At 42.7% G+C, this 23,667-nt stretch overlaps 1 protein-coding gene across 8 annotated transcripts in view; it reads right to left on the reverse strand.

The window, feature by feature from the left end:
* NF1 (neurofibromin 1) overlaps positions 1–23,667 on the reverse strand; it is a 527,350-nt gene that overhangs the window by 206,555 nt on the left and 297,128 nt on the right. The gene's annotated exons all lie outside the window — the stretch shown is intronic.

Genomic DNA, 23,667 nt, shown 5'->3' on the forward strand with positions numbered 1-23,667 from the left:
AAGAGCTGAAGACCTTGGCTTGGATGGGGTGTGATCCAGGGGACATGGGGGACCTGAGGTTTTCCAAAGTTGCTGGGGAATCAGGTCAAACACTGTGTTCAAGGGGGGGTGAGGGTTATATCAGAAGCTGGGATCACTAAAGAGTAACAAATCAGCAGGACTGGATGGTATTCATCACAGAGCTCTGATATAACTCAAATATGAAATCGCAGGCCTGTTACTAGTAATCTGAAACCTATCATTAAAAACAGCTACAATACCTGAAGACTGGAAGGTGGCTATGTAACGCCAATTTTTACAAAAGGGTTCTGGGGTGATTCGGGAAACTACAGACTGATGAGATTGATATTGGTATCTGGGCAAAATAGTAGAAGATATTTTCCAAAATAAAATGACTGGATACAGCAAAAGGAAGTCTTGCCTTATCAATCTACTAGATGTTTTTTAAAAGTGTTATGAACCAGTTTTAATAGTGTGTCTGGATTTTCAGAAGGCATTTGACAAAGTCCCTCATGAGAGACTCCTCAGGAAATTAAAAAGCCATGGGCTAGGAGGCAATATCCTATTATGGATTGGTAACTGGTGAAGAGACTGGAAACAGAAAGTAGGATTAAATGGTCAGTTTTACCAATGGAGAAAGGTAAATAGTGGCATGTCCTAGGGATCGGTACTAGCATCTGGCTATTTAACACATTCATAAATGATCCGGAAAAGGGAGCAAAAAGTGAGGATCAGATTTTCAGATGACAATTATTTAAAGATGTTAATATATGAGTGTATTGTGAGGAACTGCAGAAGGATCTTGCAAGACTGAGGGACTGGGCATCTATTGTGAGCCCTCTGGAGACAGAGAAATACCTGCAGTACCTGAATGTAATCCGCTTTGAAGTGCTGAAAAAGCAGAATATAAAATAAGTAAAATAAATAAACATCAGATGAAATTTAATGTGGACAATTGCAAAATAATGCACGTAAGGAAAAATAATCCTAAGTATAGATTCACAATGCTGGGTTCCAGATTAGGAATCAGCACTCAGGAAAAGATCTTGGCGTCAATGTGGACAATACGTTGAAATCCTCAGCTCAGCATGTAGCGGCCGACAAACAAGCAAACCATTTTAGGAATGATGCAGAAAGGAATGGAGAACAAAATGCAGAATATCAAAATGCGCCTGTTATCGACCCACGCTTCAACTGCACTTTGAGCACTGCATGCAAGTCTGGATGCCCTTTCTCAAAAAAAAAAAAAAAAAAAAGTGGGACTAGAAAATGTACAGAGACGGGCAACAATAATGATAAAAGGGATATATTAGCTCTTTCAAGCTTAGAGGAGAGGATCTGATAAAGGTTTATAAAATCTTGAGTGAGGTGGAACAGATAAATAGGGGATGGTTATTTACCCTTTCAAATAGTACTATGACTAAGGGACTCTCCATGAAACTGCTAGCAGATTTAAACAAAATCAGAAAAAAGTACATTTTTCACTCCGTGCACACTCAAGCTGGGGAATTTTTGCTGGAAGGCGTCTAGCACTGATGGGCCTAAAGGGGTTTGGGCAAGTTCCTGGAAGAAAAATGTATAAATTATTATTAGCCAAATAAATTTGGGAAAGCCATTGATATCGCTGGGTGTGAGTAAAAAGGAATGCCAGGTACTAGTGACCCAGATTAGACACGGTCAGGAACAGGAGACTGGGCTCGATGGACTTTTAGTCTGACTCAGCATGGTGCTCATTATTGTTATGATATACCCCAACATTTTTGATGGACATTGATACTATCTGGTCTCTCTTTCACTACCAAACTTTCTACATAAAAGTGCATCATACAAGTAATAGTGATATTTCGTGACAAATGTGCAAACTCCAGGTTTTTATGTCCCCTTTGCAATCCCCACTGAAGAGAACAATAAACTAACAGTCAACTCGACTAAAACCTTCAATAAAACACCAGAGAATGACCTTTGAGATTTCATTAAGCATTGCTCTAATGGACTGCACAAACATTTTTCTTGCCCAGTAAACTGGTACTTGAAGCTCCTTTTCATATTGAATTATAACTGATGAAAATGACGACAAGACAGACCTGGCTTTTCACCACCATCTTACTGCCTGCACCCAGCCACAAGACAAATCGAAAGTTAAACAAAAAAGGAAAAGATTTAATATTTCTAGTCTAGACCTTGTCAGGAGAAGCACCACCTTAGAAATACACCTCACGTTTTAAATTTCCAAGGTGAATTGAGCCGATTTATATTAACTGTAGTGATATCTTTAAATAATGGTCAGAAGGAGAAGCCTCGGGTGTTCAAGTTATAGGGTGGGGAACCAAGAGATCTAAGCACCGGGTCTGCTTCTGACACTGACTTCCCTGGGAGAGGGAGATTATGAAAGACATTAAAATCCCTTAAAGGGATAAAAGCCAGCATGTTTCAGTGGAAAGGGACTTCTAAAACAAGAGGAGAAAAGGGGGGTAGACTCAGGAGTAACAGCAGAAAACATTTCTTCAGAGGAAAGGTGGTTACTGCATGGAAGAGTCCCGGTAGAGGTCAAAAGAGTGACAGACAGAATTCAATAAAGCCTGGCATAGGTACGGAGGATCCTTAGCTGTGAACTAGTGAAGTCAGAGATGAACTGGAATCTATTGCATTATGAAGTAAATCAGGCAGACTAAATGAGCCTTACAGTCCTCGTCTGCTGCCAGACTCTATCCTTTCACTTGGCAAGATCTTTGGGGCAGGGATTCATTTGGATGGTGCCCTAGTTTAGAGTACCATGTGCGTAATTAAAATTTAAACAATGCTGTGTTTAAAAAGTACAGAAACTCCATATGGCATTCTCGAGCACAATTTCTAGGAGAAATCATCATCAGCGTTTAGTTATCTCATGCTCTTCCAGCAGGTGAGCTCAGAGCATGTTAGCAAATAAAGAGGTCTACAGATGGCAGTCGTGTACATCAGGGACCATCAAACAAAACAAGTGAGAGGGAGTGTAAATGCATGCAGCAATTGAAAAAAAAAATCAAATCATCCAAGAACAGGAGTTAAATACAACAGTAATATTAAATCAAATCAATCTTCCCAGGATGGGGGGGAAAGGCGAGGCAGTTCGTAACACCATAGTAGAATATCAGAAGCTGCAGTTAATAAGTAGGTGACTAGGGAAGGAGATGCGTTATATATACAGACAATGCACAATGCCAACAGGAAAAATATGGTAGATAAAGGTTGTGAGGCTCTAGTGTGACCAGTCAAGTGGCCTAAGATGAGGAAGGCAATAACAAAAGTGCCTTGGCTATGGATCAAACGTTTCTGCAAACAGTCAGGTTTTCATTTTTTTTCCCCTGAAGGTGAAGCAATCAGGTGTTAAGCCTGATGTCCAGCAATTATATAGATCCAGAAGGTGGGGACAGATCCAGCAAAGGTTCTCTCTCATATGCTGGAGAGCCGCATTTCCTTGGGAGCGAGTGTTAGCTAAGTGTGCACAGAGGGTGGGAGGGAATATACAAGGAGAGTTGGTTGAATGGTGTCAGCCCCTTGGGTGCCTTAAAAGCCAGGATCAGGACTTTGAAGATGGTGCGATAGGAGACTGGAAGTCAGGGTACTGACTTTAGGAGTGGGGTGACTTCATTGAATTTGCTGGCGTGTGGGCAGGATCCCTGCTGAAGCGTTTTGAACAAGCTGCAGATATCGATTTAATTTTTTCGGCAGGCCAATGTACAGGGAATTGCAGTAGTCCAGACAGAAGATTACACAGGTTTGGATAACTGTGGGATAGGCAAGGCCATCAAAGAGGATAGAAGTGGCGAAGCTGGCACAGATGAAAAAAGGCTGACTTTGTAACAGATAGTATTGAGCCTCAGTAGTGAGTATGGAATCTAAAATGAAGAAAAGCCTTCAAACTTGGTGGCTGAAGGGCACAAGAGATACTTCTAGGGGTACTCTACAGTGGTTATGGGTGTGGTGCATTTTTCTAATTCACATCACTTCCATTTTTTGGGGATCAAGCTTCAGTTTGTTGAGCGAATGTCACAATTTCTTGATACAAGCAGGTTAATGGGTACCTATAAGGGTGGGGAATTTCTCCATGTTTCTAAAAGCTGTACAGAAAAATTAGGTGAGGAAACAGAGGACAAACACTATACTTTTTATCCATCCCACTGGGTAAGCAGTTAAGACTGCAATAAATGTGAATGCTACAGTTAAGTGCTGCACTGCTAAAGGACATTTGGGATACAGTTCCAAACAATTCTGCAAATCAAGTGAATGATTAGGAAGCTGTTTTTGTCAGACAGGTCACCTTAGCTGGGCTAGTCCCATGTGTTCTCTTAAATCCACAGACAAGAGTACTACAATCCAGACTGACAGAGAAAATAAAGTGACTGTCAAATACAATCAGAACATTTTAACACATACATTTATAGGCTGAAATGTTTCTGGATTACAAAAGAGTCAGAGCAAGCCATCACATTTAAAATACAGCCAGTGAAGGGTAACATATACAATCTCCAGGTATCTGGACAAGCACATTATAGGTTAATCAGTTCCAATTGTAACAATGCTCCACGAGAAATCATGTTGGGTTGGCCACTGTCAGAGACAGGATGCTGAGCTCAATGGACCACTGATCTTACCTTTTTGTCTCTCAAATGTGCTACTGGAACCAAAATTATCCATGGTCCAAGTATGCTGCTTGCATCGGGCAAGCTAGTGGTTTACCACCATGCAGAAGCAGTTCTATGCATCATTGAACATCAAATCAACTTCTCTGATTCAATTTCAAATGAAGTCACACAATTAGTAACCACCCAGAAGCTGCAGCAGATATATACCTACATTTGCCCCTAGGCATGTGGACAACCAGCTATCTGTCCATCCGTCCCCCAGCTTTCCTGTGTGATTTTAGAAAGTGATAAGGAAACACCTCAGAACTGTCACACATTTCAGATATGGCTGGTAAAATTCAATTTAGTCCATGCACCCAGGGGAGCTAGGGGAACTATACTAATGTCTTAATATGCCTCCTTCTTAGGCATTGTAGATTTGCATAGCTTGTTGAAAGCCCCAGCAGATATACTGTGTATTGAATAAGATAATGTGAAATCCTCATAGAAACTAAACACATGCAAGTCCCTTTGCTTGGACTTAAATCTATTATTCTAACCCAGGAAAATGGGTATGACTTTGTCCATCCCTGCTGGGAGACTGTTTCAATCTAGTATCAGGGGCACTAGGATTTCAGAGATGTCATCTCCTGGAGGGCTGAGAGTACCACCAGGTTGCCTGAGGTGCTCTCGACACCTCGTCCTTCCAGCAGGACCCTCAATGAGAAATATAATTAGGAGGCATCTCTGAGATGCCAGCGTACATGCTCGTGAGGCACAAGAGAAACTGCTCTTGAGTTTTGGGAAGATGGTCTGATAACAGCACACCTTGGATCTGGGCACAGTGGGAATCTTCTTAGCATTAAACAAAAGGATTTTCCCCGTGGCCTTGAAGACTCAATTCAGCATTCAGAGTAAGAGGCCAGAATGTGAGCTCTGAGGATCTGGGAGAGAGGAGACATCAATCAGCAAGAACAGAAACAGTGTCTGCACAGATGGGATTTTCCTCTCTCTTGTAAATATCTACATCAATTTTACCTCAACAATAAATGGAAACCATTGGAAATGTCAGCCCAGGAAGTGGAGTACCTTTGTATAGCGACTCTGTGCTCCTGTAAATGGGATAGGGCATGGCTACATGAGTAAAAAATTACTTTACTTTTATAAATATATTTATGATTTAATTTAGTTATGAATTACTTCGTGTTTCTTTACTCAGCAAGTAAAGTGGTGCTAACACAACATTTTTCAACAGACAGTCTTGAAGGGATTAAAATACTATAAATTGGAGAAATTACTTACCTGATAATTTCGTTTTCCATAGTGGAGACAGATGGACTCAGGACACAGAAACAGTTTGTGCTGGATGTCTCCTGATAGCATGGAGACGGAGTCAGATTTCAATCTGACGTCAGCCTACATATACCCGTGCAGGAAGCTTAGCTCTTCAGTATTCTCCTCGAAAAGCAATTGTGGATATATGTGTGTTTTAATAACTTGATTAACTTGGCTAATTTGGATTGGCTAAACTGATTTCCAATTGGAGACCGCCAGTGCACTCAACCGAAAAACACAGACACCCAGCAACTATGGGTGTCCTGAACTAGGGGTAATATCTGGCTTACCCGTGCTTGTCTTGCTCTCAGGGATTGTCACCCAAGGTTTGCGGATTTTGGAGCAGTTGTGGGCGGGATGCTGAGTCCATCTGTCTACACTAAGGAAAACAAAATTATCAGGTAAGTAATTTCTCCATTTCCTAGCGTTAGCAGATGGACTCAGGACCAAAGGAATGTACAAAAGCTACTCCTCAACCGGGTGGGAGGCTGCCCGTTGCCCACTTAGTACTGCCCTTGCAAATGATGTGTCCTCCCGGGCCTGGACATCCAGGCGGTAGAACCTCGAGAAGGTGTGAATGGAGGACCCCGTCGCCACCTGACTGATCTCGGCGGGTGACAGCATCTTGTTTCTGCCCAGGACACTGCCTGGGCCCTTGTGGAATGGGCCTTGACTTGTAGAGGTGGAGGCTTCCCTGCCTCAACATAGGCCGCCTTGATTTCTTCTTTGATCCTGCGGGCTATGGTTGTCCGCGAGGCTACTTCCCCTTGTTTCTTCCCGCTGTGAAGGACGAATTGGTAGTCCATCTTTCGTACAGATTCTGATCCTTCCAGGTATCACTGAACATCTGCCGAAGTTAAGATGGCGAAGAAGGCATGAGACTTTAAAGTCCTTATGTTCATCTGGAGATGGCAGCGAGATGGTTTGGTTTAAATGGAAATGAGAAACCACCTTCGGGAGGAAGGAGGGGACAGTGCGAAGCTGTATGGATCCCGGTGTGAATCTGAGGAATGGCTCCCGACAGGATAGTGTTGAAGCTCGGAGATGCTGCGGGCTGAACATATTGCCACTAGGAATGCAGTCTTCAAGGTCAGGAGCCGGAGTGACAGACCGCGTGTAGGTCTGAAGGAAGTTCCCGCTAGGAAGTCTAGTACTAGGTTGAGATTCCATAGAGGCACCGGCCACTTCAGTGGTGGTCGGATTTGCTTGACCCCTCTCAGGAAGTGGGAAACATCAGGATGTGATGATAGACTGATGCCATCCACTTTGGCTCTGAAGCAGGCCAGCGCGGCCACCTGAACCTTGAGGGAGTTGAGAGACAACCCCTTCTTTAAGCCGTCCTGCAGAAATTCCAGGATCATGGGGATTTGGACTGTTTGCAGATGGATGTCGTGGTCCTCACACCAGGCTTCGAAAATTCTCCATATTCGTATGTAAATTAGAGACGTGGAGAACTTGCGTGCTTGGAGCAAGGTGTCAATCACTGCCTTAGAATATCCGCTCTTCTTCAGATGAGTCCTCTCAATGGCCAGACTGTAAAAGAGAATCGAGTTGGGTCTTTGTGGAGGATTGGTCCTTGCCGGAGAAGGTCCCTGTGTGGAGTAGGCACAGAGGGTTCCCCGCAAGAAGTTTTCGCATGTCTGCATACCATGGCCTTCGTGGCCAGTCCGGGGCCACTAGAAGTACTAGCCCCCTGTGGTGTTCTATCTTGCGGATGATCCCACCCAGTCGTGGCCATGGGGAAAAGGCGTACACAGTGGTCTTCCTGTGGCCAGGTCTGGACGAGGGCATCGATTCCCTGGGATTGTGGTTCTCGTCTACGGCTGAAGAATTTGGGAACTTGGGCATTGGACCGGGTTGCCAGAAGATCCATGGCTGGGGTTCCCCAGCGGTTTACTATCAACTGGAAGGCTGTGGTCGACAGTGTCCATTCACCAGGGTCTAGACTCTCTCTGCTGAGGTAGTCCGCGGTGACGTTGTCTTTTCCCATGATGTGGGCGGCTGAGATCCCTTGCAAGTTTGCTTCCGCCCACGCCATTAGGGGGTCTATTTCTAGGGACACCTGTTGGCTTCTGGTTCCTCCCTGGCGGTTGATGTAGGCAACTGTTGTGGTGTTGTCTGACATGACCCTGACAGATTCGCCCCAGAGTCTGTGACTGAATTGTAGGCAGGCTAGTCTGACTGCTTGGGCTTCCAGTCGGTTTATGTTCCATCCCGACTCTTCCTTGTCCCATCGCCCCTGGGCTGTCAGTTCCTGGCAGTGGGCTCCCCTCCCTTGCAGGCTCGCATCCGTGGTGAGTAAGATCCAGATCGGTGGGGATAGTCTTACTCCCTTGCTCAGATGGTCTTCATGTAGCCACTATTGGAGCTGGGTCCGAACCTCTGCCGATAGCCAGAGGCGAATGGAGTAGTTCTGGGACATTGGGATCCATCGTGACAGTAGGGAACGTTGTAGTGGGCCCTTGTCCATGGGATGACTTCTAGGGTTGATGTCATGAGACCAAGAACTTGAAGGTAGTCCCATACCTTGGGACGAGCATAGTCCAACAGTTTTCGCAATTGGTCCATCAGTTTCCTTCTCCTTGTAGGGGGAAGAACAACCCTGTCTTGTTTGGTGTCGAACCAGACTCCCAGGTACTCTAGTGATTGGGAAGGCTGCAGGCAGCTCTTGGCTGTGTTGATGACCACCCGAGATTCTGCAATAGATTCTTGACTCTGGTGGTCACCTGGAGACTTTGCCTTGATCAGCCAATCGCCCAGATACGGATGTACGAGGATTCCTTCTTTCCTCAGCATCGCTGCCACTACCACCATGATTTTGGTGAACATCTGAGGAGCAGTAACTAGTCCGAAGGGAAGTGCCCGGAACTGGTAATGATGGTCCAGTATTGCGAAATGTAGGAAGCACTGATAGTCGTGGTGGACCGGGATATGGAGATAGGCTTCGGATAGATCCAGTGAAATCAGGAATTCTCCCGGTTGTACCGCCCCTTATGACTGAGCGTAGGGTTTCCATGCGGACGTGCGGTACCCTCAGGTAGCGATTGACGGTCTTGAGGTCCAGGATGGGTTGGAACGTTCCCTCCTTCTTGGGGACAATAAAATAGATGGAATATTGACCAGTATTTTGTTGGTGCGTGGGCACCGAGGTTATCACCTTTAGGCTGAGTAGTTTTGTCAGTGTGGTTTCCACTGCCATCCTCTTGGAGAGGGCGTGGCACGGTGATCTCACAAATTTGTCTGGAGGAATGCTGTGGAAGTCCAGATAGTATCCCTCTCGAATGATGGTTAGGACCCACTTGTCCGATGTTATCTCGACCCATCTTTGGTAGAAGAGGGTAAGTCTGCCCCCTATGGCTTCTTCCTGTGGATGGGTCTGTTGATTCTCATTGTGGGGTGTGACCGGAGCCTGTACCTGAGCCTGCTCCCCTCTTGTTGTGTCTGTTCCGAAAGGACTGGGCCTTGCCTGCGGGGCGAGGTGCTTGGTATGTGTTTTTGTACGGTCTAAAACGCTGGCCTCCTCTGCCCTTGGTTCTTCAGGGAGAGGAGCGCTGGGTTCTTTTGTTCCTGTCCTCTGGTAACCGGGGTACTGGGGATTCGCCCCATTTGTTGGCTTACGTTACAGTTCGCTTCTGAACAGGAGGGATCCTTTAAAAGCTTCGTCTTGGAGGTCGCGTCGGCTGACCAATTTCGGAGCCAAAGTTGCCTTCTGGCTGCCACTATGGATGAGACGCCCCTGGCTGAGGTGCGCACCAGATCAGAGGTTGCATCCATGAGGAAAGATATTGCTGGTTCTAATGTTTCGGCGGAAGTGGTTGCGTCCCTGGAGAGAAGCAAGCAGGCATGTGTCACAAGGGCGCAGCAGGAAGCGATCTGCAGGGTCATTGCTGCGACATCAAATGACTGTTTGAGGATGGATTCCTAACTCTGTCCTGGGCATCCTTGAGTGCAGTTCCTCCTTTGACTGGGTTGGTAGTGCACTTAGAGATAGCACAGACCATGGCGTCCAATTTTGGGAACCCTAGGAGTTCTTTGGCTGTGGGTTCCAGGGGATATAGGGCTTCTAGGGCCCGTCCTCCTTTGAAGCTGGCCTCCGGGGCATTCCATTCCAGGTCAATCAGTTGTTGTACGGCTTGCAGCATTGGAAAATAGCATGAGGCCTGATGGAGACCGACCAAAACTGGGTTCGTCTTTGGCTCTGCCATGGTATTTGTGCCAGGAATGGCCAGCGTCTGCAGGCTCAGAGACAAGAGATCTGGTAATTCGTCTTTGGAGAAGAATTGCATCATGGTTCGGTATGGTTCCATCCCTGGAGGGATTTCCCCTTCCTCCAGGGAGTTAGGCTCTCCCCCCGAGGTGTCTGTGTCCCCTAGGGGGAGGCTTTTGCCCGGCTGAGATGCTTCTCGGGGGGGAGGCGCCGAGAGGGGCTTGGAAGGTCTTGCCCTTATGGTGGAGACTGTGTCTGTGTCGCAGGCGGTACTGATTGCGCCTGGACAAAGGTTTGCAGCTCTTTGAAGAATTCCACCCAGAAAAAGTTCCCTGGGTCCATACTGAATCCAGTGGAGTTCCTCGAGGTGCCCATCTGAGAAGGGTCCAAGCTGGAGATACAGAGGTCCGGGGTACTATCATTGGTGGAGCTGGATTCCTCTACTGGCTGAGGGGGGGCCTTGCTTCGGTTCCCCCAGAGTCTCTTCGCACTGCAGGCATAGGGCAGAGGCCACTTCGGGTTGCGCAGCTCTCAGATGGCAGGCTGGGCAGAGGGCTTTTCCCTTGGCTTTCTTGGCTGGCAGTGCCATGATTTGTCCGCGTGGAGATGCTCAAAACTCGTCTGTGCGCGTAGGTGCGCACGCCGGGAGATTTAGTTTGCGCTCCGGGTGTGCCAACGATGTGCGTGCCGGCTGCTATTTGTGCGTTTAGCGGGGATGCGCGCGTCACTGTGCACGCAGGCCTATCTGTGCGCACGTCACCGATGCGCACGCCACTGTGCGCGCAAGTCGTTTGCACATATGGCTTAGTTGAGCGGGCAATGCGGCGATCAAGGGGGGGAATGGCGCTGATGACCACGCGGGCAAGATGGCGACCACCCCGGAGGGCCTCCACGTGTGAGGACCCTCACACCGGATCGAGGTCTAGCCCGGACGGGGCTGCTCAACCCGATTTAACAGATGTCGGAAGGACCATCTGTGCAGCTAACCAAGCCTTGGAGACCAGAGACTTAAAGAAAGTTTTCTACCTTATCTTGTCTCAGCGCTTCCCGGTCTCATGCCGGGCGGTCTCCAGCTGCGGGGGGAGAGGGAAAATACCTTCACCGCCGCACTCAGTATCACACCCACTGCCTATCAGCCACTCGGGGGCTAAGTCCACGCTGGGAACTGGCTACCGGACCGAGGCTTACCTCTGAGGGATCACAGAAATCAGCTCAGGAATTCTCGACTGGGGGAGGGACCCTTAGGTATCACTGCAGGAGAAGCGGGGCTCATCTTGTAGAGTTAAGATTTTCTTTCTTCTTTGGTTTGAATTTTCTAACACTGTGCAAGTGTGTATAGTGTCCCTAACTGCTTAGGAGATGGAGAAATACTGAAGAGCTAAGCTTCCTGCATGGGTATATATAGGCTGACTCAGATTGAAATCTGACTCAGTCTCCCAACTGCTATCAGGAATACACTATACCCATTGGTCCTGAGTCCATCTGCTACACACTAGGAAATCTATCATTTTTGCTTCAAAGTCAAACTATTCATATCCAAGCTATTCTCAAACACAGACTGCTTTATTAATATGGTTCCTAACAGGACAAATTACAAAATGGTTTTTAAAAATCCCTCAGTTTTCAAAATTTAGATTGACATTAAATCTCATGTGCTTGTAATGTGCATGAACAGAGCCCTATGAAAACTAGTAATGGGGCTGGCCCCATGGCTCATGCCACAGTGCCTGGATCAAATCCACCATCCGTCAGGCTGGAAAGGCTTGGGTATCTAAATCCAGGGAATGAGGTAAGGCAGCTATTGCTACAGAAAGCAAAATTGCTTACCTTGTAATAGGTGTTATCCCAGGACAGCAGGATGTAGTCCGCACATATGGGCGACATCATTGATGGAGCCCTATTGCGGAAAACTTTGTCAAAGTTTCTAGAAACTTTTGATTGGCCCTGTGAGGCCACTGAGCATGCCCAGCATGCCATGATATTCTCTGCCACAGGGTTCTCTCTTCAGTCTCGTATGTAGCAATAAGCTTTAGCAAAAAATAAAATAAAACGTATCTGATCCAACTCCTCGGGGTGGCGGGTGGGTTTCATGAGGACTACATCCTGCTGTCCTGGGATAACACCTATTACAAGGTAAGCAATTTTGCTTTATCCCAGGACAAGCAGGATTCTAGTCCTCACATGTGGGTGATTAGCAAGCTAGAGGCTGAGTCATTTTGTAGTGAAGCAACAGTGAAGTATTATTGTTGTTGAAAATAAGGCAGCCAAAGATCTCAGCAGATTGGATGTAGAAGGAGTTGGGAGTAAACTGGAAACAAGTTCTTTAAGACAGATTGTCCATATGCTGAATCTTGTCGTCCTTGTTTGTCTAAGCAGTAATGAGCTGCAAAGGTGTGAAGAAAACTCCATGTTGCTGCTTTACATATGTCAAGAATTGGCACTGAACGATAATGTGCTACTGAGGTTGACATTGCTCTTACTGAATGCGCCTTTACTCGCCCTTGGAGAGGAAGGCCTGCTTTTACATAGCAAAACTGTATGCAATCTGCTAGCCAATTGGATATAGTATATTTACCCACTGCTTTTCCCGGTTTGTTTGGATCATAAGATACAAAAAGTTGAGTGGATTTCCTGTGGACTGCAGTACGGTCTAAGTAGAATGCTAGTGCATGCTTACAGATCAAGGTATGTAAGGCCCGTTCCCCTTGGTGAGAATGAGGCCTTGGAAAGAATGTAGGCAAAACTATGGATTGGTTCAAGTGGAATTCCGTAACTACCTTGAAGAGGAATTTTGGATGTTTCGGAGAACCACTCTGTCATGTAGAAATTTTGTAAAAGGTGAGTACGTGACAAGTGCTTGTAACTCACTAACCCTTCTAGCCGATGTAATGGCGATAAGGAAGATAGTTTTCCATGTAAGAAATTTAAGATCACAGGAATTCATGGGTTCAAATGGAGAACGCATGAGTTTTGTTAAGACCAAATTCAGGTCCCATTCTGTGACCGGTGGTTGAATTGGTGGTTTAAGGTGAATTAAACCTCTCATAAATCTACTGATAAGAGGATGTATGGATATTGGTGCATCTCCCATCTTGTTATGGTAAGCTGAGATTGCACTTAAATGTACTCTTACAGATGATATCTGGAGACCAGAATCTGAAAGATGGCATAAGTAGTCCAGTAGAGAAGTTGTGGGGCAAGAGAAAGTGTCAATGTTCTTTTGCATGCACCACAAGGTAAACCTTTTCCATTTCGAAGAATAGTTCTTTCGTGTTGAAGGTTTACATGAAGCTATAAGCACGTGAGAGACATTAGTTGAAAGATTGAGTAGTTGTAAGATCAAGCTATCAACATCCATGCTGTCAGGTACAGGGATTGAAGGTTGGGATGGCGCAACCGACCCTGATCCTGAATTATGAGAGTGGGAGCTACACCCAGGCAAATTGGCTCTCTGATTGATAGGTCTAGAAGTGTGGGAAACCATACTTGTCGAGGCCAATACGGGGCCATGAGTATCATGGACCCCTTGTCCTGTTATAGCTTCACTAGAGTTTTGGTTATGAGCGGTATCGGAGGATACGCGTATAGAAGGCCTGAGTTCCAAGGGTGAGCAAAGGCGTCTTTGGCTAGTTGGTGATGCTGTCTGTGCAGAGCGTAGAATTTGTCCACTTTGTGATTCAGGCGTGTCACAAAGAGGTCTATTGTTGGCTGTCCCCAAAGTTGAAATATCCTGGTTGCTACTAAGGGATCCAGGGACCATTCGTGTGATTGGAACGGACGACTGATCCGCCACTACGTTGTGAATGCCTGCCAGATAAGTGGCCCGGAGAAACATTGTGTCAGGGCCCAGTCCCAAATCTGTGCAGCTTATTGACAAAGGAGATACGAGCCCGTACCTCTCTGTTTGTTGATGTACCACATGGCTACTGTGTTGTCCGTTTGGATCAGAACAGTCTTGTGTGAAAGGCAGTCCTTGAACGCATGCAGCGCATAATGTATAGCTCGAAGTTCCAGGAAATTGATTTGAAATGTTGCTTCACGTTTTGTCCAAGTACGCTGGGTTTGGAGATTGTCTATGTGAGCTCCCCAACCTAAGGTGGATGCATCTGTAGTTAAAGTTATCTGTGGGACTGGTTGCTGGAAGGGAAGGCCCTTGCGCAAATTGTCCTTGTTCGCCCACCAAAGTAGAGATGAACGTAGCTGGTGGGTTACTTGAATTGGAGAGTACAGTGGTTGAATGGCTTGGATCCATTGTGCTCTTAAAGTCCACTGAATTACCCTCATGGCTAACCTTGCCATAGGAGTGACATGAACTGTGGATGCCATGTGGCCTAACAAGGTTAGAAACTGATGAGCTCGGAGAAACAATTTGAGAATCCTGAACTTTCCTAAAACAAAATGGATGCCGTTAAAGGATTTAATTAAGAGCTATTTCATCAATATTTTGACATTTCCAGAGGAGAAAATGCCCTCAGTGACTAGGGTTTATTATACCCCGGGAAAAAAAGTTGCAGATAGAGTGCCTCAGGAACAAGAGTTGATGGATAAAGATAATTCCCCTGATAATTTAACAGATTTTCTTGAGAAATCATTTGAAGCCAAGATTGAAGAGCAAGCAACAGTTTTTCTGACTTTTCTTCAAATTTCTGATAGAGATGAAGTATTGAGAAGGTCCTTTAAAAAGCAGTCTGTGTTATTTTATGGTTTCCAAGTAAGAGTTTTTCCGGATATCACAAAAAGACCTCAAGAGAAAAGGAAAGCTTTCCTGAATATGAGAAATGAAATTGTATCCAGAGGAGCTAAGTTTAATTTGAAATATCCATGTCGATGTATTTTGGTTTATAACAATAATAAGTACATATTTACAGAATTAGAACAATTATGCTCATATCTGGACTCTCACTCCGGTTAGGTTTCAGAAGGGAAGGCAACTTTAAAAATCTGCAAATAACCCTGTGATGTCACTTATTATTTGGAATGTATTTCTTAAACCGCTTTATTGTCTTGGATCTCCCCATTTGCTTATAAAATGGAAGATATTTTTGTATCTAGTTATAATCTAGAATGACAATGTGGAATGTTTTCTTATTTTTTTCTCTTCCTTATTTCTTTATGTAAAAGTTTCAATTGTAATTGAAATTGTAAAATTCAATAAATTAAAAATTAAAAAAAAAAAAAGAAACTGATGAGCTGTTGCTTGTTGCTTTGAGTGAATCGAGTTTGCCATTAGGGAAAGCGTGTCTGCCCGATCCCCAGGTAGAAAAGCTTTTGAAAGTATGGTGCTCAATTCTGCTCCTATGAATTGAAGCAGGTGGGACGGAATGAGATGGGACTTTTGATAATTGATGAGAAAGCCCATGGAGTGAAGTAGAGTAATTGTTCGACTGAGAGAAGCCAGAGCTCCTGGTTGAGATTGACTTCTGATGAGCCAGTCTTCTAAATAGGGAAAGACATGGACACTTTCTTTGTGCAAGTGTGCTGCTATTACTGCCAGACATTTGGTAAATACTCTGGGAGCAGAGGCAAGTCCGAATGGTAGTACTCTGTACTGGAAATGTTGATGACCTACCATGAAGCGCAGATACTTGCGATGAGGAGGAAATATTGGAATGTGAGCGTAAGCGTCTTGAAGATCCAGAGAATAAAGCCAATCTCCTGTTTGAAGAAGTGGAAGCATGGTGCCTAGAGAGACCATCCTGAATTTTCTTTCTTCAGAAATTTGTTGAGATTTCTGAGGTCTAGGATGGGACGTAGGCCTCCGGTTTTCTTTGGAATGAGGAAATAGCGGGAATAGAATCCTCTGCCCTGCTGAGTCCGGGGCACCAGCTCTACAGCTCTGGCTCTCAGAAGAGTGGATAATTCTACTTGCAATTGGATGATTTGATTTTCGCTTAAAGGAAGAGGTCTCGGAGGAGAATCTCTTGGAATCGAGAGGAAATTGAGTTGTTATCCTCAAGATATTATTGCAAGTACCCATTGGTCTGTTGTTATTTGTAACCAATGGTTGTAGGAGGAGGATACTCTGCCTCCTACCGGAAGATCTGGTTGAGGATTGAAGAGATGGCCTTGGTCTCTGGGAAAACCCTCAAAAGCCTGCAGCCGGTCCCGTCTGCGGTGGAGGTTGAGGCCTAGCTGCCCTAGGTTGTCTGGGCTGAGCTCTTTGCTACGGCCTAGTAGATCTGCCCCTTGATGCTGGAGGGTAATAACGCCTTTGTCGATAGAAGGGACGTCTAAGATTCTTTTCTTGGAGACCGACGAGATGACTGGGTAGCTGAATCCTGCGGAATTAACGAAAGTTGTCGCAGGGTTTCTGAGTGCTCTTTTAACTGTGCAACCGCATCTTACACTTTGGAACCGGAAAGGTTGTCACCAAGACATGGTAAGTCAACTAATTTTTCCTGGACTTCAGGCCTGAGGTCCGAGGCTTTAAGCCATGCCCAACGTCTTGCACTTATACCAGAGGCCGCTACTCTGGAGGCTGTTTCAAATCCATCATAAGCAGCTCAGACTTCGTACTTGCCAGCTTCAAGTCCTTTGTGAATAATTGCTTGGGCTGCTTCTTGATATTGCTGTGGTAATGATGTTGTAAAGTCTTGCATCTGTTTCCACAGATTTCTTTGATATTGAATCATGTATAATTGATAAGATGAAATTCTGGTATTTAACATGGCTCCTTGAAAAATCTTTCTTCCCAGGGAATCCAAGAATCTATGATCCTTTCCTGGAGGAGTGGAGGAATGTAGCCTTATCCTTTTTGACGTCTTTTGTATGGATTCCACAACCACTGATTGGTGTGGAAGCTGTGCCTTTTGGTAGCCAGGAACAGACTGTACCAAATAAGTAGTGTCCATTCTTTTATTGACAGCAGGTACTGAGCATGGGTGCTCCCAAAGCCGATGCTGTAAGTCCAGGACTACTTCATGGACAGGTATGGCTACTACTTGTTTTGGGGGATCCACAAATTGGAGAACCTCCAATATTTGCTGCCTAGAATCTTCCTCCGTTACCAAGGTGAAGGGTATAGTGTCCGCCATATCCTGGACAAAATTTGTAAAGGATAAATCCTCCGGTGGAGATTTCTTCCTTTGGTCTGGAGGTGAAGGATCTGACAAATTCTTCAGAGGAAGTGTCTGTATGCCCATCATCCCAAGTATCGTATGGATCTTCCTGATGTGGAGATATCGGAGATGATCTAGGTGGACGAGGAAGTCCTGAAGGACCTGGTTGCGGGTCATCGAGGGGTATCCGTCCAGGAATCTCCTCTCGTGGCTTCGGTGGAAGAGCACCGACTACTTCATCAAATCTCTTCATGAGAAGTTGGTACAGCGCAACTTCAGGATGCCCTGGAGCCCCAGCTGACATCGGCATCGATGGCATCGGGTCTGGTATCAAAGCTGGAGTTGGTGTTGGCATCGATGGTCGTCTCGGCATCAACTTAGGTTGTGGTGCCGGCACTGGTGCAGGCACCGGCATCGACGGGGTTGTCTGCATCGGTACTGGCACCGGTGGAGGCACAGGCATCGGCGAAGGCGCCGGAATCGACATCTGTTCTTTTAAGGCCTGGAGCACCGCTTGACGGATGAAATCCGACAATTCCTGCAGAACAGCTGGTGCAGGCAGAGCAGCTGTATGCGGTGGCGGTGTCGATGCTCCTTCCACAGAGCCCTGTGGAGGTTCGACAACTGGTGCGTCTCCATGGAGGTGAAGGCCTCGGCATCGAAGGTACTGGTGTTTCCTGAATTCTTGACCATTTTGCGGTCGGTTCCTCCGGGGAGAGAAGCGCCGCAGGTGTCTATGTGTGTCGATGTCGATGACGGTGCTTCGAGCGGTGTTCGATCACTGACTTCGTTGAAGCTATCGATGACATTGGCAATGGATGGTCCCCCGACCCTTCCGGACGTTTTTTCAAAATTATGCGTTTTGAGATTCCAGCCGGAGATGATTTAGTCGATGTAGAGGGAGATGGCAAAAGTTATAGATGGAATAAATGCTCCATTTTCTCTTGGTGGGCCTTTCTTCACTTTTGAGTCATTTCTGCACATTTAGGGCAGGTTATGACATCATGTTTTACCCCCAAACAAAGCACACACTCAAGGTGTGGGTCTGTAATAGACATTGTCTGATTACAGATGGGACATTTTTTAAATCCGGTAGCCATTTTAATGTCGACAGCCGTCGATGAAATGAGGAGAAAGTGAGAGAGAAAAAAAAATTTTTACTCAGAGAGTTAAAACGAGACAACTATTACTCACCAGCCGGTGGAAACCTGAAAGATCCCGTGTGGGAGAATATAAATTAGAAAAAAGTGACTTTTAGTCAGCAAAACACTGTGAGAAAACTCACAAGGCTCCTGCTCCGCGATGCCTACAGCAGCGTGGAAAAACGAAGACTGAAGAGAGACCCCTGTGGCAGAGAATATCATGGCATGCTGGGCATGCTCAGTGGCCTCACAGGGCCAGTCAAAAGTTTCTAGAAACTTTGACAAAGTTTTCCGCAATAGGGCTCCATCAATGATGTCACCCATATGTGAGGGCAACAAAACAGGATTAGCAGCCAATGTCCAAAAAATAGGATTTCTTTATTGCAAAGTGACACGAGTGTATACCAATATCCCACAGGACGCAGCATTGGACATTGTTTTTAATTTGGTTTTACAACACAATTCTTATTCGCGAATACCTAACCAATTTTTAATAGAATTAGCGGAGTTTCCTTTAAAGTTCAATTTTTTTGCTTTTAATCATGGATTTTACAAACAGATCAAAGGGGTAGCCATGGGTTCTCCCATGGCTCCTTCCATTGCAAACTTGTACGTTGCTAGATTTGAAGAACTATTTTTAAGTGAACATGAATACAAACCCAACATATTATTTTGGAAACGTTACATAGACGACATTTTTGTGATATGGAAGGGCAGTTTGGAATTATTACAGCTTTTTCATATGTGGCTCAATAGTTTGGATTGTAATTTGCATTTTAGTCTTGTTTTTAGTTCTGATCAGATTTCATTTTTAGATATTTTAGTTTCTTTTAGTGATGGATCTTTTTTTACCGATATTTACAGAAAACCCACAGATATGAACAAACTATTACATTATGATAGTTGTCATAATAAATCATTACAAAAGAATCTGCCCTTTTCACAATTTTTGAGACTCAAAAGAATATGTGGAAATGAAGAAACTTTTCATAAAAGATCAAAAGAAATGTCAGATAGGTTTGTTCAAAAAAGTTATCCTAAAAAACACATTACTGCAGGTTTTCTGAAGGCTTCCAATATGGAGAGAAAGACACTACTACAGTATCAAGAGAAGAAACATAATGAACGCATAGTGTGTCCTCTAACATATACGCATATGTCCTTCCACGTTACTAATATTCTAAAAAAAACACTGGTCAATACTACAATTGCTACCATGTTTTGAAGGCAAAAACTTAATGATTGCCAATAAAAGAGAAAAAAATATCAAAGAATATATTTCTCCCTCCGCTTTACCTGTTACACGTCCAAAAGATATCAGGCCACCAGGCCATCGTCCTTGTGGCAATTGTTCCATATGTGGTGTGAATTTGAAAACAGATATTTTGACAATTCCAGGTCATAATAAACAATTCAAATTGAGAAATTTCACAAATTGTAAAAGCCAACCTGTAGTCTATATTGTTTTTTGTCCATGCAACAAGATATACATTGGAAAAACCATTAGACAATTGAACAAGAGAATTATTGAACATAAAAGTAGCATCAATAGGAAAATTGAAACTAAACCTTTAGTCGCGCATTCCCTTGAGAAAAATCACAAATTTGAGGATTACAAATTCTGTGTATTACAATATGTTTTTCCAAATTGGAGAGGAGGGGATTTAGACTCTAGGTTATTACAATTGGAACAGAAATTTATATTTGATTTTAAAGCTACAGCTCCCCATGGTTTAAATTTAGATATAGATTACTCTGTCTTTTTATGATTTCATTTAGTTATTTATTGCGTTTTTTACATTTGACATTTTTATCCTTTACCTCAACACTTTTTTATTATGTAATTTTATAGTTTTATTAGCTGGCATGTTTCGTATTAATAGTGTATTCCATTTTTATTATTTTTTACATATGGTGTTGTTCATTATATTTATCATTACAACCCTCAACGAATGTGTGTTACATTTCCTCACACTAAGTTTATGAGTGGATTTACGTATATATATGTCCATCTTTATATTTTCACTCACTAATGAAGATGCGTACTTACAATGGAGTAGAGCGACATTGTTTGATATACATGGTTATTTGAATATCTAACCCCCCCCCCTTTTTTCACTGATTGACAGTGTTTTTACTTTTTTTTCGTTTTTAAAGTAACTACAGCGTTTTTTGATAAATCATTTTGAGTTGATAAAGTTATATTGTCATCTATGATCGCTGTCACAAACTGGAAATTATATCCTTCAGGTTTACATTTCTTGTCTTCCAAGTTTGCCGTCATTAGCACTTCACTATTTTTAATTATTTAATTGATATTTATTGAGCTATAATTACGAGTAGCCACAACTTCCTATTTTTTTTAGTATGGCTCTCTCAAATCATGTATAGATACATATTTGACATTTTTGTCTTTTATTTCTGTTTGTTCACATACATGTATATATAGTGTCTCATTTGTTCATTCATACATTATTTTATTTTATATTTGCAATTTTTTTTTTGTTTGTTTTATTTATTTATTTTTTAATTGCATCTTCACGATATCGAAGTGAATTTAGCACTATTATTTTTTATATTTTTCCATGTTCATCATTCATATTAATCAAATAATAATATTTATCACAATATGTTGTCATTTAATATTACAAGACATATGTTCAATCATCCGAACACTTTTTTTCGTCTTCTAATTTGAAGGAGCATTTCCGCCTATATTTTGATTACAGCATTGTCCGCACATCACTCACACAGCTTAGCTATTTTTTGCGCATCACATTTTTACAAAAACACTGCATTGATATATATCCCAGTCAGCTTTCCATTTTTGTATCACATTGGCATTTTGAATACGTGCACAAGTTTATTTCTGTAGCGTTTCAGCACATACGGGTATTTTAAAACCACGCCCCCTTCCTTTGATTGACAACTGTTTTGGCGCGGTTTTGCTTCTTTAAAAAAATGACAGCGTCTTCATATTCCATTGTTTTGAGTCCACAAGGTAAAGCTATGCTGCCGTCTATGCGTGCTGTCACAAACTTAAAGCGTAAGTTATTTAAATTTCTTTCTGTTTCTGTCATCAATGGGCACATTATTTGCTATCAATAGTTGTCACGAATTTAATTCTGCATTACTATATTCTTTAAATCGCATCATCACGACACGGTAACAATTTTAAGATTTAGTTATTCAGCACTAGATTTATTCTTCACTAGCACAACCAGACTAAATTTCTAATGTCATTTGTACAGTCATGATTAATCATTTTAATCACTTTTGTATTTGTATTACATTTTCAATTTCATTTCGCCTAGTATTTCAAGAATGTCCATAAAACACGGACTATTGTACATCACTCACACAACTTTATTTGTCTTGCATTACATTCAATCCAACACTGTTCGTTAAATTATGATTTGTATTAGAGTCTATTTTAATCGGATAGCGCACTGATACACATTTCAGTAATGTTTCTATTTTTTCAAAAGACACTAATATTTTGAAGACGTGTGCATGATATTTGAATACAGCTATTTATCTCCGCAGTCATAGTAAAAGCGATTCAAAACCACGCCCCCTCTCTTTGATTGAGAAGTGTTTTTTGGCGCCTTCAATCAGAAAAAAATGATAGTGCTTTTGTGTAAAGCTATATTACTGTCTATTTTGCTATCACAAGTTTAAAGCACAAGCTATTTAATTTTTTTCGACATACTTTTTGCTATTTAAGTTTGATGTCACGAATAGAATTATATAACTTGGTTTTATAAGTGATTTTTGCACATTTCAGAAGCGTTCACTCATAGCTGATATTTTTCATCTCCAATCATATTTTCATGGCACAGCATTTTTTTAGAATGATTTATTTGCACAGCTGTAGTTTAACCATGTCAGTTGCTTTTGTTTTCACACATTCTCAGACATTTTATGTCCATTAATATATTTTTTCCAGTTTTCCTTTTGAGTATTATTCGGACTTATAATTTTCAGTGGTCTCTACACCATGTTTTCTAATTTGTAGGAGCGTTTCTGTCTATATTTTGATTTCATTTCAGCATTGTCCGCACATCACTCACACATCTTAGCTATTTTTTTGCGCATCACATTTTTACAAAAATATTGCATTGATATATATCTCAGTCAGCTTTCCATTTTTGTATCACATTGGCACTTTGAATACGTGTACAAGTTTATTTCCGTAGCGTTTCAGCACATACGGGTATTTTAAAACCACGCCCCCTCCCCTTGATTGACAACTGTTTTGGCGCGGTTTTGCGCCTTAAAAAAATGACAGCGTCTTCACATTCCATTGTTTTGAGTCAAGGTAAAGCTATGCTGCCGTCTATGCGTGCTGTCACAAACTTAAAGCGTAAGTTATTTAAATTATTTTTTGTTTCTGGTCATCAATGGGCACATTATTTATTATCGATAGTTGTCACGAATTTAATTCTGCATTACTATATTCTTTAATCGCATCGTCACGACACGGTAACAATTTTAAGATTTAATTATTCAGCACTAGATTTATTCTTCACTAGCACAACCAGTCTAAATTTCTAATGTCATTTGTACAGTCATGATTCATCATTTTAATCATTTTAATCATTTTTTGTATTTGTGTTACATTTTCAATTTCATTTCGTTTAGTATTTCACGAATGTCCATAAAACACGGACTATTGTACATCACTCACACAAGTTTGTTATTTTTCTTGCATTACATTCAATCCAACACTGTTCGTTAAATTATGATTTGTATTAGAGTCTATTTTAATCGGATAGCGCACTGATATACATTTCAGTAACGTTTCTATTTTTTTCAAAAGACACCAGCATTTTGAAGACGTGTGCATATTTGATTTATTTATCTCCGCAGTCATAGTAAAAGCGATTCAAAACCACGCCCCCTCTCCTTGATTGAGAAATGTTTTTTGGCGCCTTTTGCGCCTTCAATCAGAAAAAAATGATGATAGTGCATTAGCGTAAAGCTATATTACTGTTTATTTTACTATCACAAGTTTAAAGCACAAGTTATTTAATTTTTTTTACATACTTTTTGCTATCTAAGTTTGATGTCACGAATAGAATTATATAACTTGGTTTTATAAGTGATTTTTGCACATTTCAGAAGCGTTCACTCATAGCTGATATTTTTCATGGCACAGTATTTTTTTAGAATGATTTATTTGCTAAGCTGTAGTTTAACCATGTCAGTTGCTTTTGTTTTCACACATTCTCAGACATTTTATGTCCATCAATATATTTTTTTTCAGTTTATATATTTTTTTTCAGTTTTTCCTTTGAGTATTATTCGGACTTATATTTTTA

The sequence above is a fragment of the Rhinatrema bivittatum genome, chromosome 8 (assembly GCF_901001135.1).
Source record: "Rhinatrema bivittatum chromosome 8, aRhiBiv1.1, whole genome shotgun sequence".
In the NCBI taxonomy this organism is placed as follows: domain Eukaryota; kingdom Metazoa; phylum Chordata; class Amphibia; order Gymnophiona; family Rhinatrematidae; genus Rhinatrema; species Rhinatrema bivittatum.